Source organism: Abramis brama, assembly GCF_963993115.1.
Source record: "Abramis brama genome assembly, chromosome: 13".
NCBI lineage: Eukaryota > Metazoa > Chordata > Actinopteri > Cypriniformes > Leuciscidae > Abramis > Abramis brama.
The window spans coordinates 32,594,624-32,613,337 of NC_139975.1; positions in this window are offsets into that span (position 1 = coordinate 32,594,624).

Consider the following 18,714-nt stretch of genomic DNA (forward strand, 5'->3'; position numbering starts at 1 on the left):
GCAGATAAAAAGTATGTTTATTGAGAAATAAACAGAGTGGTCAGAGTCACACACACAACACACTGGGGCGGGAGAGTGACACAGGGACTTCAATAGGCAACCGGCTGGTGAAGGGTGATGGCAGAAGTGACGATCCAAATCCAGGAAGATGACGAAGGTGAGTTGAGACGAAGACACAACGAAAACTCCACAGGAACACAGGTCACAGCCAAAACGGGACAGGAACAAACACAGCATACACCACAAGGTTCTGACAACAGAGGACACCAGTCACAGAGAATATAAATGTGAATTAGATGTGAATCAGCTGGCGCTGCTGATGAGCAATGATCAGAGGACACACCCACACTAATTAACACACAACAATCACACGAGACAAGGAAAAAGCAGTGAATTCATGAACCGTGACACCCTGTCCCCGGGAACGCGTTTTATAGATTATCATGACAGAATATGCTAATCAATGACTAGAAGATAGTTAACTCCACATCAGCTACATAAATCCATCAACTAACCATTCAGAAACATCCTGTTGCTTCTAAATGTTGTCTCTCCATCTTTGTCCGACTCCGGTTTGAACATAAAAGGCTAAACGTTTTTGAAATTCTCAGTGTGTGTCTGCATGAGGTAATCTGAGCTTCTAACACGCATGAGCTCTTGAAGCTCCGCCCCCTGAGCAGAAGCTTATTTGCATGTAAAGGGACACACACAAAAACGGCGCGTTTTTGCTCACTCTCAAAAAGTGACAATTTTAACATGCTATAAAAAATATCTGTGGTATTTTGAGCTAAGACTTTTATTTTACATCTTGTGAGAAGGGCATTATAGGACATTCTGCAGCATTGCACTTAGACATGTTCTGGGTGTTTTTTAAGTATACTATAATGGAAACACTCTGTGACTGCTGCACTTTCAGTTCTAATAGTACGAGTTCCTTTAACCGACTGTCACTTCAAATATGAACTGAGTTGTGCCTGCTTTTCATTTACTCTGTCTTTTTTACCTTCAGACAACGCTCACCCAAACCACAGAGCACCTATTGTTTTGTGTGCTGTAATGAGCTCTTTTTGCTCAGTGGACTGTGTGAATATGCAGTTTTATATTTAGCAGCACACCCCCACCACAGCACTTTTCAAAGATGCATGTGGCTATCCCTGAATCCCCTATCGAGCCTTAAAGAAACATAAAGAGGCGAGATACAAAGGCCTCAGCACTGGAGAATGAATTTTCATTCGCATGCAGCTGGAGAAAGTCACAAAATGTTGACTGGCCTTACAAAAACAGGAGGAATCATCACAAAATCACGTCAGAGAGTAGGATATGCTCCATTACCCAGCTGAGTACAGAGAAGAAGAGTAATGTTTGTTTGGTTTTGACCAATATATTCTGGAAAGTGCATGCGTGAGTCAATTTTCATGATGCAAATATTTTTTTTCTTCTTCGAATTGGACTTTAATTCTGTCATTTTAATGTTAGCCTGCAGCTTATACATTTCACTCTGTTTCATTCTGTTTTATCTTGCATTAAAGATCCAAATCAATATGATGCTAATTTCAACAACATATTATATAACGAACCTTGAATGCAACATGTTCATATTTAACATTTTATTTTATTTTATTTTATTTTATAGCAAACAGTTATACAGTTTTTTTGTGTGTGGTTCAGTTCAGTGTAACTTTGGTTTGATGAACAAATGCCAGTATCACTGATATTAATATAGCTAATGATGAAAATGATTTTTCTAAACATTTATTAGGCTTCAAGAATATAACAACTTTTGATTTAAGTGAACTTTAAACAATCCTCACATAAACCCATAATAAATGTCATATTTACCTGGGTCCTTCCTGTCTAACAGGTACAAAATATTCAGAAATTGAATAAGGTTATCAAATAGTCTGCACTGCATAAATTATAAATTAAATATAGATGAATCCTTATTAAAGCTACAAACGTTCTTTAGTCAAGATCAGTGAGTGATTTGCTCTGTTCCCTTTGTTCTTTGGTTAACTTAACGGACAGACAGAATTAGTGGCTGCTGTCACTTTAAGATCTGCCGCTGCTGACAGGATCTCACGCATCTCATTTTCTCATTTACTCTTGACTTTCATTTAAGATTTTATTTAACTCATTTAAGATTGTGAGGATACTCGACAAAACGGACATTTTGGCATGAATGTGTGTGTTATTGTTCGTTCAAGCGCGAAAGAGAACTGGAACATTTACTCACTTGCACAAAAACACATTCAGTATTCTTCAAAATGAATAAAAGCAGTGAAATACAAACTCTGAATATTACACAAACCTGCAATAATTAGCTGTGTTAAATTACACAATTATACTTTATGTACTTAATCTCACTTTATTAACCAATGCATTTGCTACTGACCTTCGATGATCAGATTCAACCTTAATATTAAACAAAAAGGACTTTAGATAAACATCACATTTGGTTTTTGTTTTGTTTTCACTGCTAAAGTGTTGGACTGTCTTTTCCTGTGTCATATTCTTCTGCAATCCAGAACAGCAGCACCGCTGAAAGTGTTGTTTGAGATGCTCTGTGAATTTGCATTTCCTTTTGCTTTTGTACTTTTGGTGTGAAAGGGCCTTTACATTTGGCAAAAATTTTAAAAAAAAAAGAAACAAGCGAGCCCAGCCCAGGAGAGAAAAAGTGATGGAAAAGTAACGTAACACATTAATTTCCATACAAAGTAACTAATGCGATTATAAAGTAACAAAATATTGTAATGCAGTACTTTTAAAAGTAACTTTCCCCAACACTGAACTCTATGTTATGGGGACAAATGTCCCCACAAAGATGGCAATATCCAAAATCCTTCTCCTTGTTCTTACAACGAACATTTTCTATTTTTCCTCACCTCATAGTTACAACGCGGACTGTTGAGCAGACGTGTCTCAAGCCTAGTGATCCAACGCTGGATACTCTTATAGGTTACTTCCGTGGATCACGGCTGAACGCGTCTTCTCCACACTCATTTACAAACAAACATTTTTTTTCGCCTATCGTGCGTCTACTCCACACCCGTACCACTAAAAAGACGGATTATATCCAAGACTTAAGCCATAAATTAGTATTAATATTGATAGCATCACTGGTAGCGTCTTTGCTAACTTAACTTACTGTCCATCTGTTAAAATGGCGAATATATCAGATGTAAGTAGTCTACCTTTTGGTGCAGGTGAGGATACATTTGAGCTACACGCGGTACAGTCTGAGCTGGAAGCTGTTGAGAAACAGATCCACGACCTTTTAGTGAGACAGGCCGAGCTGATAGATCGGCGGTTAGCTCTTGAAACATCACGCGCCGATGCACACAAATCAGTGATTAACGTTACTAACCCGCTGACTCCGACCTCGTCTACTCCGTGCGTTACTCAGCATCGGTCACGAGCGTCGAGGCCGCGATCAGCTATGGTCTCGTTTACGCCGGCTCCAACATGCCACCACGAAGCCTGGATATTTCCGCAGCGGAAGACACGAGTCAGATCTAGACCAAGAAAACTCTCTCCGACCCTCCCGGTTTTCGAGATATCCACACAAAACCGCTTCTCCCCTCTTCGCGAAACAGAACGCGATGCTGTGATCATCGGTGATTCCATCGTTCGACACGTACACGCTACGTTAAATAAAAGTAAGGTGCATAGTCACTGCTTTCCTGGTGCTCGTGTTTCTGAAATCGCTGCTCACGTTCCCGAGATTCTGAACGAGCGCGTCGGAACTGTGGTCCTGCACGCGGGAGGGGCCGACATCAGGCTGCGACAGACAGAGGTTCTGAAGAAAGACTTCAGGAATCTGATCGATACGGTACGCAGCACATCGCCTGATATAATGATCATTGTGTCAGGACCGCTTCCCACGTACCGACTAGGTCATGAAAAGTTTAGTAGATTATTCGCGCTAAATGAATGGTTAATATCATGGTGCAATGAGCAGAAACTGCTCTTTGTAAATAATTGGAATCTGTTTTGGGAACGTCCTAGGCTTTACCGTGCTGATGGCTTACACCCAAGCAGATTCGGATCGGATCTTCTGTCAGATAACATCTCCAAAATGTTAAATATCTTTTGACTAGTAACCAAAAGTCCAAATCATAGTCTCTGCTGCACCAAATTAACTGATATAAATAGTGTAGAACATTGCATAGAAACTGTGTCTATTCCTCGTTTAGTGAGATCAAATAATAAATCTACTGCAGGATCTAGAAAAAATCTAATTGTTATTAAACCAGAAAATGTTGCTATTAGTAATCAAAAACAATTTCTAAAGCTAGGTCTTCTAAACATTAGATCACTCACACCTAAGGCAGTTATTGTAAATGAAATAGTCACAGATAATAGCTTCGATGTACTTTGCCTTACTGAAACTTGGCTTAAACCTAATGATTATTTCGGTCTAAATGAGTCTACTCCATCAGGATACTCCTATAAGCACGAACCCCGTCTGATTGGTCGTGGCGGCGGTGTTGCAGTGGTCTATAGAGATATTCTCAATGTTACTCAGAAAACGGGTTATAAGTTTATTTCGTTTGAAATACTTGTACTAAATGTTACGCTCTTAGATGTTAGAAAAAAATCCATATTATCTCTAGCCTTGGCTACCGTATATAGACCGCCTGGGCCTTACGCTGATTTCCTAAAAGAGTTTGCAGATTTTCTCTCAGATCTATTGGTCAATGTAGATAAAGCATTAATTGTTGGAGATTTTAACATACACGTAGATAATTCAAATGATGCGTTAGGGGCTGCGTTTATAGATTTATTAAATTCATTTGGGGTCAAGCAAAACGTCACCGGACCAACTCATCGTCTTAATCACACACTCGATTTAATTATATCATATGGAACCGATCCAACCGATATAGATATCATTCCACAAAGTGATGATGTCACTGACCATTACTTGGTAACTTGCATATTACGTACTGCTGTAATATGTCATGCGGCGCCGCGTTATCGACCAGGCAGAACAATCCTTCCATCCACCATAGATAATTTCTCAAATTGCTTATCTAATCTGTCTCAGCTGCTGCCTGAACCCAAACAAACAGATGAACTAGAAGAACTAACTAGCACTATGAGCACCATTCTCTCTAGAACATTGGATGTTGTTGCACCCATTAGATTAAAAAAGGTCAGAGAGAAAATTAAAGCACCATGGTACAATAATACTACGCATGTTCTAAAGAGAGAAACCCGTAATTTAGAGCGTAAATGGAAACAAACTAATTTAGAGGTCTTTAGAATCGCTTGGAAAGACAGTATGTCACGTTATAAAAAAGGCCCTAAAAGCGGCCAGGGCTGAGCACCTCTGCAAACTAATAGAAAACAACCAAAACAATCCTAGGTTTTTATTTAACACCGTGGCTAGACTAACAAATAAACAGACGTCACCCGAACAAAATATCCCATTACAGTTTAGTAGTAATGATTTCATGAACTTCTTCACTGAGAAAATAGAAAACATCAGAACCACAATTGTAAACGTTCAATCCTCAATCGCACCTTATAATTCAGCCTCAATTATCCCCCCGCAAGAACAATTACAGTGCTTTACAACTATAGAACAAAAAGAGTTAAATAAACTTATCACTTCATCTAAAACAACAACATGTTTATTAGATCCTATACCAACCAAACTACTGAAGGAAGTGTTACCTGTAGTGGAAGAGCCTCTCCTCAATATTATTAACTCGTCTTTATCTTTAGGTCATGTTCCAAGAACATTTAAACTGGCAGTTATAAAACCTCTCATTAAGAAACCACAATTAGATCATAATAATCTAGCAAATTATAGACCCATTTCAAATCTACCTTTTATGTCTAAAATACTAGAAAAAGTTGTGTCCACTCAACTGGGCTCTTTCTTGCAAGAAAATGATATCTATGAAAAGTTTCAGTCAGGATTCAGACCGCATCATAGCACTGAAACTGCGCTCGTTAAAATCACAAATGATTTACTCTTAGCTTCTGACCAAGGCTGTATCTCAATACTAGTTTTACTTGATCTAAGTGCTGCGTTCGATACTATAGATCAGTGGTTCCCAATTCCAGTCCTCGTGACCCACTGCTCTGCACATTTTGTATGTCTCCCTTATTTAACACACCTGAACCAGATCATCAGCTCATTAGGAGAGACTCCATGAACTGAACTGAGTGTGTCAGATAAGAGAGACATACAAAATGTGCAGAGCAGTGGGTCACGAGGACTGGAATTGGGAACCACTGCTATAGATCATACAATACTCTTAGATCGACTACAAAATTATACTGGTGTTCAAGGACAAGCATTAAGCTGGTTTAGATCATACTTATCTGACCGCTACCATTTTGTCTATTTAAATGGAGAAAAATCGATCATAATTCCAGTAAACTATGGAGTGCTGCAGGGATCTGTGTTGGGCCCTCTGTTATTCTCAATATATATGATACCACTTGGAAATATTATAAGGAAACATGGAATTAGTTTCCATTGTTATGCTGATGACACTCAAATATATATTTCATCACGGCCGGATGAAAACGCTAAATTATCCAAATTGACAGAGTGTGTTAAAGATATAAAAGATTGGATGACGCGTAATTTTCTTTTATTAAATCCAGACAAGACAGAGGTAATACTTATCGGTTCAAAAAACCACCCACAGAACCTCTCACAATACAACTTTGACATCGTAGGATGTCCTGTTACTTTATCCTCTACAGTAAAAGACCTGGGTGTTATACTCGATTGTAACCTGTCTTTTGAAAATCATATTTCGTATGTTATAAAAACAGCCTTTTTCCACCTTAGAAACATTGCTAAGCTACGTAATATGCTATCAGTTTCTGATGCAGAAAAGTTAGTTCATGCATTCATGACCTCGAGACTAGATTACTGTAATGCTTTATTAGCCGGTTGTCCTGCATCCTCATTAAACAAGCTACAGTTAGTCCAAAATGCAGCTGCTAGAGTTCTTACTAGATCAAGAAAATATGACCATATAACACCGATTTTATCATCACTACATTGGCTACCTATAAAGTTCCGTATTAATTATAAGGTATTGCTACTGACTTATAAAGCCCTAAATGGCTTAGCTCCAGTCTATTTAACGGGTCTTCTATCGCCCTATAATCCATCGCGCTCTTTAAGATCAATAAATTCAAGGCTTTTGGTCATACCTAGGATATCCAGATCAACCAAAGGAGGGAGAGCATTTTCACATTTGGCTCCAAAACTCTGGAATAGTCTTCCTGATACTGTTCGTTGCTCGGACTCACTCTCCCAGTTTAAAACTAGATTAAAGACGCATCTTTTCAGCCAGGCATTCATATAATATTGTTAATCTCACAGTTTCAAACTACAATCCGGCCTCTAGTTCATAAATGCCAGAGGAGAACTGGCCCCCGACTGAGCCTGGGTTCTCCCAAGGTTTTTTTTTTCTCCATTAGGTCACCTGATGGAGTTTTAGGACACCATTAGGCCGCTTGATGGAGTTTTTTCGGTTCCTTGCCACTGTTGCCTTTGGCTTGCTCAGTTGGGGATATTTTGGGGATATTTAATTTTATTCTATCAATCAATAAATTCCACTAGAAACAAACTTTGTTGTATTATTTTATTTTAATACTGTGAAGCTGCTTTGATACAATCTGTATTGTGAAAAGCGCTATACAAATATACTTGACTTGACTTGACTTGTGCAGGACTGTATAGTGGGACATATGCTACAAAAAAACTCGGACTGTGTGATGAATAGATTTACCACATTAGCACACGTGCGACACAGTGCCGTTTTTTTGTGTGTCATCAGAGTTTGTTGTGTCCTTGTTTGTGTGTGAGAGTAATCTAAGGCTGCACGTTAACCAAAATTAAACCGAAATTGCGATTTGGCTTAGTGCGATTATGAAACACAAAGTTTTCATTAAATAAATAAATGCGCTGCGTGTATCATAATGAAGCGCAGCACTGTGATCAGAGCGGATCCATCGGTTCACAGTAAATGCTGCTCCATCTCTGCTAGCGCTGTGAGTTTGACTCAGTTATAATGTTCATTTGAAAAAGCAATACACATCAAAAATCTTTCCACACATGTAATGACAAGTGTTTGCAAACATGTTGTCCAACAAAAGAGAACACTCCACTTTTACTCCAAACTCATAACCTCAGTTTTGTGTCTGAAATAACTTCCTTTTATGATCTGACATGGCTTCATATCATAGAATGAGGCAGAAACTATACAATTTTATAGTTCCCTTTCGTAAAGGGAACTCCCGCTGCATCGATACTCGATACTTTGGGGAATGCCCTCGGCATGACGCGTCTGAAGTCTGTAATGGAACTATTCCAATCTTGATTGGTGCTCGTCACTCGTGACGTTGCATGTGACGGTGATCCGGAAGCTATAAAAGGGCAACGGAACATAGCCGTATCAGCTTTCTGTCTTCAGCAAGCGTTCTGTGTGACTGTATTGTCTTATTTGGTGTTGTTTGTCTATCTCAATATATATATGGCGAATATAGAGAAACGACTCAGGCGGTGTGCGTCCCCTTGCTCGCGCTATTTGAGCGAGGGTGACACGCACTCGTTTTGTGTTGTTTGTCTGGGAGTGGAGCATGCACGGGCAGTGCTCGAGGGCGCTGTCTGTGCAAACTGTTTTCAGCTATCTATGAGAGAGCTCCGCTCCCGTTTGAGCTTGTCCGATCAATCAGATCAGGCTCGCGTTTCCAGTGCATCAGGCCCCGCGTCTGTTGAGGCAGCGCGCCGCTTGTATGCATGGGATTCGCACGTGGAGCTGGCAGATAACACTGAGACGGTTGCGACCCTTTCTCAGTGTTTATTAACCAGCTCCACTGGTCTCGCGCACGGTTCGGAAGCCCGCGCTGCGGCTTCTTCCGACCGTGTTAAAGACACAGCGTTTGATTTATCTGGCTCCGAGGGGTTAGATATTATCAACACTGAATCACATAAATATGGGGATTCGCCACCCCATATTCCCGTTATTGAGGAATTGCTGGAGGTTGTGACCAGGGCAGTGGTTAAATTAAATGTTGAATGGCCATATAATAAGCAGGAAGCGACTAAGAAAAATAAAATGGATGAGCGCTTCCTGCAGACCCAGTCACAATCTTTGTGTCAGAGCCTTCCCTTTTTCACTGATCTTCATACTGAGGTATCGAGATCGTGGGAAAATCCATGTTCATCTCAATTATTTTCCCCCCATGTATATATTTACTCATCTATTAGGGAATCTAATGAGAATGGTTATGGGGTGATGCCTCGGGTTGAGGAATATTTTGCGAAATATTTTCTCCCTGACGTTGCGTCACCCCTGATAGCTCAGACACTTCCCTCCAAATCTCGTACATCGAATTTGTTAGGGAAAGCTTATATGGCGGTGGGTCGAGCCGGTGCATGCCTACACACGATGGGGTTATTACAGGCATACCAGGCTGACCTCCTCAAAGAGGTGGATGATAACTGGGAGGTCTCACTCAACGGTATTACTGAATTTCGTAGAGTAGCTGACTTATCTCTCCGTATTATTAAGGAGACGGCTCGTGCTATTGGCCGTTCTATGGCAGCAATAGTCGTCACAGAGAGACATTTATGGCTTAATCGCTTGGGGATCGAGGAGAAAGACAGGGCTTTCCTTCTCGATGCCCCCCTTTCACCTTCTGGCCTCTTTGGCGACGCGGCGAGAACCGTTGTCGAAAGGTTTCAGGAGGCAGAGCGACAATCAGCTATCCCCAGTTGTCAATCTAGGTCTCATGGGGTTGCTGCCAGGGGGCAGCCTCAGGGGACAGCCGCCAGTTCAACATATTTTGAGAAGGTTTCCTCTCGTGCCCCCCCGTATAAGGCTTGGGGCCAGAAGAGACATTCTCGTATGAAGCCCTCTATATCGAGGACAGGTCTGAGGACTGTCTCTCGGGCTAAGATGGCTTCAACTAAGAGGTCTTGTCGTAACACGCAGACCCTTATGGCCGTTCCCCCAGGAGAGCGAGTACAGGAGTCTCGCCCCCTTATACAGCCCTTAGGAAATCGATGTTTACTTCCCGCCGCCGATGGCGCTTCGGGACACATCGGCTTCCAGCGAACACAAATCGCAGTATCTGCCCGGAAACGTTGCGGCCCTGTCGAGTTCGCCGCCTCTCAGGAGGTCTGTAGAGAGCATATTTCGGTTAGTTCCTGCCAGTTAGCTGCTTCAGGTCACCGAAACCATTTGAACATTTTTAGCCAAGGCCAGTCTCGAGGGACTGGTCCCCATAATAGCATATTTAGACACCCCGAGGGGTCTTCAAAATATAGCCTGGAGGGTCCTGCTTACAGCGGAGCTAATATAAAAATATTATCTACTAAGGGTGGTTCACATGTCTGCCAGCCCCGAGCAGGGTTGGTTCTTGGAACAGGAAGTCAAGTCTCTCTTAACAAAGGAAACCTCAAGGTGAGCTCTTCCTCGGTTTCGGGAGCCCGGGTTCTACAGCCGGTACTTCATAGTTCCTGTGAGGGAAGGGGAGTAAGGCCTTGTTTCGGATCTCAGGGTAATGGATCAACCTCCGAGGGGGTTCAGATTCAAGATTCCGACTGTCAGTCAGACCAGCTCCGAGGACTGGTCTGTCGTGATAGATCCACAAGGCCCTTAACTCCTCATTCCCTTCTAACCCCATCACGGGAAGTTTCCGAGATCTGCTTTTGGGGGAAAAGCACATCAGTTCCGGATTCTTCCATTCGGCCTAGTATTGTATCCCCGCACCTCCTCGGAATGCATGGTCACTGTCCTAGCTCCATGGAGTCTTCAGGGCATCCTCATTCCTGTCCATTGACTACTAGAGCAGACGGTTCAACACCGAGGTGTTGTTCCGAGTCTCGTGAGGTGCTAGGGAATATGGCTCAGAGTCTAGGAAAAATCACCAGTGCCTCTTCAGAGAAACCGATTCCTGGGGGCGGTGTAGGTTATAGTCATGATGCAGGCACAATTGTCTCCAGCTCAGACACTCATCTTCCTTACCATAGTCATGAATATCAAGCTAGGCCAGGCCACCACTACGTGACCTTATTAAAGAGTGGGCTCGCTGGCAGCAGTGTTCAACATACTATTCTTTGGCCTGCTGTACATGGGGGCCCTGTAGTAGTGGCTCAGGACCAATGGGTTTTCCCCGAGAGGGAACCCACTCCGCATGACCAGAGTTACGCGCACATGCCCTCGTTTTCTGATCATGGGGAGGAAGTTATGGTTCCTGCTCCTAGTACCTGTGTTGGAAACACAGGGTCTGAGGAAACTTCAGAGAGACCATTAGGTTCTATTTTTGACAGACACTATGTCGATGGTCTCTCTGATCAAAGAGGGGGCAGTCATCCTGTCGAGGCAGGGGCTGCAGCCCGGGGATTTCGAACTCCACCCCAAGTTGGCTTTAGCCGGGATGGAGGTCGGTTTGTCAGAGGTGCTCCTGTTTCCCCTTTATGTGGACGGCCACCTTCTGCGCCACCTCTCCCATGCTCTTCCAGCTCTGCTGGGTTTGGATATCATGATACAGACATGGTTGAGGCCATGTCTGTGTATACTTTCCCCGATTGTTCTGCCCCCGGGGGTTCTAGAGTACAAGAGGGTTCAGCAGTACGGGATCAGCTTACTCTTAGTGGCCCTGTACTGACAGGCCCAAATATGGCTTCCAAACATCTGGGCCCTTCTGGCAGGCCTTCCGCGGTGAATCCGGATCAGGATGGTCCTCCCTCTTCAGCCCAAGGTCATGATATTTCACCCTTGGCGGTAGCCCAGGAAGCTACTGGATTGGCCCCTGAGGGGGACCAATTCATAAATTCTGGTCTCTCAACCGAGGTTGTTGAGACCATTGTAAACTCTAGAGCCCCCTCCACGAGGAAACTTTATGCATTTAAATGGAAAATTTTTATTTTATGGTGCAGAGAACATCAGTTGGACCCAGTTAACTGCCCAGTGGCTTCAGTACTGGAGTTCCTCCAGAATCGTTTCTCTGACGGGCTCTCCCCGTCCACGCTTAGGGTCTATGTGGCGGCTATATCAGCCTTCCACACGCCTTTAGGGGTGGGCACGCTGGGGACACACCCACTCATAATTCGTTTCCTTCGTGGAGCCAGGAGGATGAGGCCTGCTATCCAGCCTAGGGTCCCCACGTGGGACCTGGCAGTGGTCCTCGAAGGTTTATCCCTGGCACCCTTCGAACCCCTGGATAAGGTGTCTGAGAAATTTTTATCCTTTAAGGTAGCCTTCCTGCTCGCTATTACTTCCCTGAAACGAGTTGGCGACCTGCAGGCGCTATCTGTGGCTCCCTCTTGCCTCGAGTTCTCTCCTGGCAGAGTGAGAGCCATTCTCCACCCTAGACCTGGCTACGTGCCTAAGGTGCCCACAAATGTGGCACGGTCTATAATCCTTCCGGCCTTTCATCCTCCACCGCATGTGTCGGCTGATCAAGCTAAGTTACACTTGTTATGCCCGGTCCGAGCTCTTGAGGCCTATGTACATAGGACCTCGGGCTGGAGGAAGTCGGACCAGCTGTTTGTGTGTTTTGGGTTATCCAAGAAGGGCTCCCCGGTCTCCAAGCAGACTATTAGCAAGTGGATAGTAGAGGCTATTTCTTCAGCTTACGAGGTGCGCAATCTGCCTTCACCTCTCCTGATAAAAGCTCACTCAACCAGAGGAGTGGCATCCTCTAGAGCCTTGCTAGCAGGGGTTTCTCTTCAAGAGGTCTGTGATGCCGCTGGCTGGGCCTCCCCACACACCTTCATCAAACATTACAGTCTGGATCTGTCCTCTACACCAGGTTCACAAGTTCTCATGTCTTGAGTGTGCCAGATTGCTTCACACCAGGGCAGGGTCTCTCAGTGTGGCGGCGTGGGTATTCGTTCCCCAAAGTATCGAGTATCGATGCAGCGGGAGTTCCCTTTACGAAAGGGAACGTCTCGGGTTACGTATGTAACCCTCGTTCCCTGAGTAGGGAACGAGACGCTGCATCTCTCGGCCACACTTTTCGTGCTCCTGAGAACGACTTGCTTCGACCCTTTAAAAGCTGATACGGCTATGTTCCGTTGCCCTTTTATAGCTTCCGGATCACCGTCACATGCAACGTCACGAGTGACGAGCACCAATCAAGATTGGAATAGTTCCATTACAGACTTCAGACGCGTCATGCCGAGGGCATTCCCCAAAGTATCGAGTATCGATGCAGCGTCTCGTTCCCTACTCAGGGAACGAGGGTTACATACGTAACCCGAGACGTTTTCTATACAGTGATAAAGATGATTAGCATTGCATTATAAATATACTTTATTCACATAAACATACCTGAGAGAGGAACACACATAAACCATTTATTGTCACAATTGCATTTAATTGGTTCAGGAGTTTTTTTGTATTTTCTAGTTGTGGGAACAGACACAGTCTCTATATGATGATGTCCATGTGAAAGAGTCTCTCTGTGTTGGGATTTATCTGACTTCTGTGACTGTGACCCGGTTGCCCTTCTCTGGCTCTGAAACTGGACGGGGTTCACTAAAATGACTTCCTAAATGACAACGTCTATGTCAATTAAACATTTAACAAAGGTTTTACGCAGCGAACATTTGCATCTGCGTTGGTGATGCCAGTAGTCACGTTTACACACATGGAAACTTTTGGTTGATTCCGAACATAGTGCTTTCATGAATACTAAATAAATAGATTGCATTGATGTGTGCGATTATGTCGCAAGCTTCTAATCGGATTTAATATTTTGACATGCGTACACTGCATGAATATACAGAGTCTCCCGCTGTTGTCGCATACTAACCAGCCTCCTTGTCTTTGTTTTAAAAAGCAAATTTAATATCTATCTTTTTCGAGACGATAAGCACACAGAGCTTTGTGCTGTGCTGCTTATATTAATCAAGCAGTAGAAACACCCCTTCCCCAGCTTAAAACATTGTGTCTGCAGACAGGATGGGACTGATGGGACAACGCTGTCCTGCAACACCACAGACGATGACTGGAAAGAGAATTTTAGATTTATTATATTATTTATATAATATTACAACAACATCAGCTTGTTCCATGCATAATGTGTCGTTAAGCCATTTCTACATCATTACACATGCACAAAACATTTCTAGTTTCGGTTTTCATTCGGATCAAGTTTTTACATGCGCCAGAGAAACGAGGGCGCCGCCATCTTTAGAATATTATCTTTTAACTTCCGTTTTTGCGGTTGCTCTGTATATTTCTATGGCATTGCTGTCCAGGAGTAATTAGCTTTTGAAGTGGATTTACTTAATGTAAAGTTAACAAAAGTTATCACGAGGACTGTAATGTTTAAAGCAGATGACTTAACAAATGTCAGTTGACCGGGAATATTTTAAAACGAGCCGTTCGCCGTTCGCTGAATCGGTGTGAAAATACAGACCGGAAGTCAAAAGACAACGAGCGCAGCGCTGAAAAGGGGCGGGGCTACATAAGGTCTATAGAAAGGATTAGAAAAGGTTTATCCCACCTCTCAAACCAATTGGAATTTTAACCAATTGAGCATTTTTATTTCAATTATTTTCAGAATTATTTCCATGTAAACGCACCTACTGATCCAGAGAGAGCAGTTGTCATGTGTGGGTGAAACAGCATCACAAAGTTTTTCAACCACTCTTTATTGTTTTTTTCTGTGTTAGAATAATTCTAATTATCATAGAAGAAGTGAGATAAGTCTTTTGAAACAAACTTGACACTTCAAATAAAGATTGTCTCACTAACATTGTTACACCAGTAGGTGGCGACAAGTGACTGTTAAACAACTGGATTTGTCATTGAATCATTCATTCAAGAGATTCGTTCAAAAACACTGATTCATCCAGTAATGAAACAAGTATTTATGAATGAGTCATTTAATCATTCGTTCAAACCATTTTTTTTAAAAATTCATTCAAGATTAAACATTTTATATCGACTGCAGCAATTAACATTTTGTCAAAACCTCTAGTAAATTATATATTTTTTTGTTTAGTTGTCTGTTCAGAATCGTGATGTCTGTTTGAAACTACAAAATCAGGAATCTCAATTAATCCAGAATCATGCATTAACTTAAATTATTAAAACTCTGACTCTTAAAGGGATAGTTCACAAAAACAAATTATTTTCAAGAATGTTTGTAACCAAACAGTTGTGGGGCACTATTGACTTACATATTATTTTTTTATTATTATTTTTTTCATACTATGGAAGTCAATGGTGCCCCACAATTTAAAAAGCAATAATAATAATAATAATAAAAAAAACTTTATTACACATTATTTTGTCAGTCCATTCCAATCATGTCAGAGAATCTGAACATGAGAAACTACCTAATAGTAAAATGATAAAAATGTCTTGAGACAAAATTATTATAATTATAATTATAATTATAATTATTTTTATTTTTATTTTTATTCATATCTCATATCAATGGATGAATTGATGCTTTAAAACACATTGCATATGCATACATTATAAACTGATTTTATCATTACAAAATGAAATCAGAATTGTCTGATTAAATAAACAGTAATTCTCTATTAATTTCCCTAATGCCCTTCCAGTGAAATTCCAATATCTTGATCATTCCAATTGATTTTTGTCTGTTTGTTTGTTTCTTATCCTGAGTAAAAGTTGTTTTTTGTTTTGTTTTTTTAAGTCCTATTTTTTAAAACAAATATTTTTTTAGTATCACCCTGATTTAACCAAGCACAAACGTGCTATTTGTATATATATATATATATATATATATATATATATATATATATATATATAAATTTTATATATATCAAAATGTACTATTAGGTAGCTTCTCATGTTCAGATTCTCTGACATGAATGGAATGGACTCAAATGTTAACATGTTAACTTCAACAATTAAAATAATTTGAACAATTAGGTATATAATTTTGAAGAGATACTCTTTAATCTAATGTTAATCTGCTTCTTTAAATATTTTTTCTGGAAATGTCAGAATATAGCATAAAATTATGGGTAGTTTCAATAAAACGATTGAAAAGATTTCAGTCTCACCGTGTGCTGTATTGCTTTAAAAAATATTTATGTGGTGTTGCTACTCGAAAACCTGCAGTTGGACTGGACCCCTGAAACTTTTTTTTTTCAAATGGGCCGTACAGGCATATTTTCTAGTTGCCTGCCCTAAAACCCAGTGTAATCCTCCTTGAAATTATAAATAAACTTATTCTTATAAAAATACCTGAGATGTCTAGAAGAATACAGATAAACCATATATTGTATGTTTATTGTCTTCATGTTTCATCAGTCACTACGTCTCTATCTGTGTTTTATTCTGCTACTGTGATTGTAACACGGAGTCAGAGACATTCAAATCCATCTGCAAGGCTTTATTAAGTATCGTCAACAGGCAGGAATAATCACCAGAAAACAGGAACAACGTAGGTAATCCGGGACACAGTTCAATAGACAGGCAATGGTCGCAATGGCAGGTAGCAGGAATCGTCAACGGGGTACACAGTCCAGAGTCATACACAGAAAATCCAACACAGAGATAAACGCTCAGAATTACGACCATAGGGAACGATAAGACTTCGCAATGAACAAGAGAAAGTCCGCGCCTTATAAAGGCGATAACTAATGGGACGATGAGCCACAGCTGAGACGGAAAAGTACTGGGAACTAATGGGATGATGAGCCACAGCTGAGACGGAAAAGTACTGGGTCCGTGTGAGAAAAGAGTCCGGGCGGAACTAATATTCGGGTGATGGTTCCCCCTGTGTTCGGTCGGAAAGGGCCACAGAGGCGCTATTAGTGACAGAGCCCCTCCCCTGCGAACGGCTCCCGACGTGAGCTCCTCCTCGGCGCCGAGGTCTACCACGAGGACGAGGAGCGGGTTTCTCCGAGTGTTCCCGGTGGAATGTAGCAGTAAGTTGGGGGTCGAGCATGTCCTTAGAATTGACCCAAGACCGCTCCTCGGGGCCGTATCCCTCCCAGTCCACGAGATACTGGAGGACCCCGCCTCGGCGCCGAGAGTCCAAGATCTGGTTGATCTGATAAATGCTCTCTTCTGCGTCCATTAGGGGAGGAGTCTCTGCCGGAGCGGCCTCGTCCTGGTCCCCCTCTCCTCCCGGTTCCACAGCGGGCTTGAGCAGGGATACATGAAAAGTGGGTGAGATGCGGTAATGAGATGGGAGATCTAAACGGAAAGACACAGGAGTGATTTGTCTGAGGATTTTGAACGGACCCACGTACCTTGGGCTAAGCTTTCTGCAGGGGAGTCGGAGTCTCAGGTCCCGGGTGGAGAGCCAGACCCACTGTCCGACCTGGTATGGGGGAGCGGCTCTCCGGAGGCGATTGGCTTGGCGGGTAACTCGTTGGATTGCCTGTCGTAGGTTGATGTGTGCTAGATCCCAGGTAGCTTCGCTCCTCCGTAGCCAGGTGTCCACTGCGGGGAGGTTAGTAGGTTCCCCGGACCACGGGAATAGTGGAGGTTGGAAGCCTAACACACATTGGAATGGGGTAAGTTGGGTGGAGGGCTTCCTTAGGGAATTCTGGGCGTATTCAGCCCACATGAGGTATTCGCTCCAGTCCTCCTGATGGAGGTGACAGTAAGCTCGTAGGAAGCGGGAGAGTTCCTGATTCAGCCTCTCCACTTGTCCATTGGATTGCGGGTGGTACCCTGACGTGAGGCTGACGTTGACATTTAACTGAGACCAGAGGGACCTCCACACACGGGACGTGAATTGGGGTCCTCGATCCGAGACTATGTCCTCGGGCAAACCATAAAATCTAAAGACCTGGTTGAGCAAGGCTTGAGCAGTCTCCCATGCAGTGGGAAGTTTGGGAAGCGGAATAAGGCGGCATGACTTGGAGAACCGGTCAATGATGGTGAGGATCACGGTGTGGTGGTGAGAAGGTGGCAAGTCGGTCATGAAGTCGACGGCCAGGTGGGACCATGGTCTCTCTGGGATGGGGAGAGGCTGGAGCAGACCGGCAGGGCGCTGGCGTAGGGATTTGGTTTGGTTGCATGTGACACACTCCTTGACGAAGGTTAGAATCTGTTGAGTCATGGAAGGCCACCATAACTTATTGAGAACGAGTTCTCTGGTCGCCTGGACGCCGGGGTGGCCGGCGCTGGGATTTTCGTGGATCAGTGTCAGTACGCGATGCCGTAGGGGAGCGGGGACGTAGGTCAGTCCAGGAGGGCATTCCGGAGGAGCAGGATCTGTTTCTAGGGCCTCAGTGATCTCGGCCATGATGTTCTTGGAGAACCGGTCAATGATGGTGAGGATCACGGTGTGGTGGTGAGAAGGTGGCAAGTCGGTCATGAAGTCGACGGCCAGGTGGGACCATGGTCTCTCTGGGATGGGGAGAGGCTGGAGCAGACCGGCAGGGCGCTGGCGTAGGGATTTGGTTTGGTTGCATGTGACACACTCCTTGACGAAGGTTAGAATCTGTTGAGTCATGGAAGGCCACCATAACTTATTGAGAACGAGTTCTCTGGTCGCCTGGACGCCGGGGTGGCCGGCGCTGGGATTTTCGTGGATCAGTGTCAGTACGCGATGCCGTAGGGGAGCGGGGACGTAGGTCAGTCCAGGAGGGCATTCCGGAGGAGCAGGATCTGTTTCTAGGGCCTCAGTGATCTCGGCCATGATGTCCCATTGCACGGGGGAGACGATCTGGGAGATGGGAATGATGGTGGCCGGAGAGGTGTCTGATTGGGACAAGTC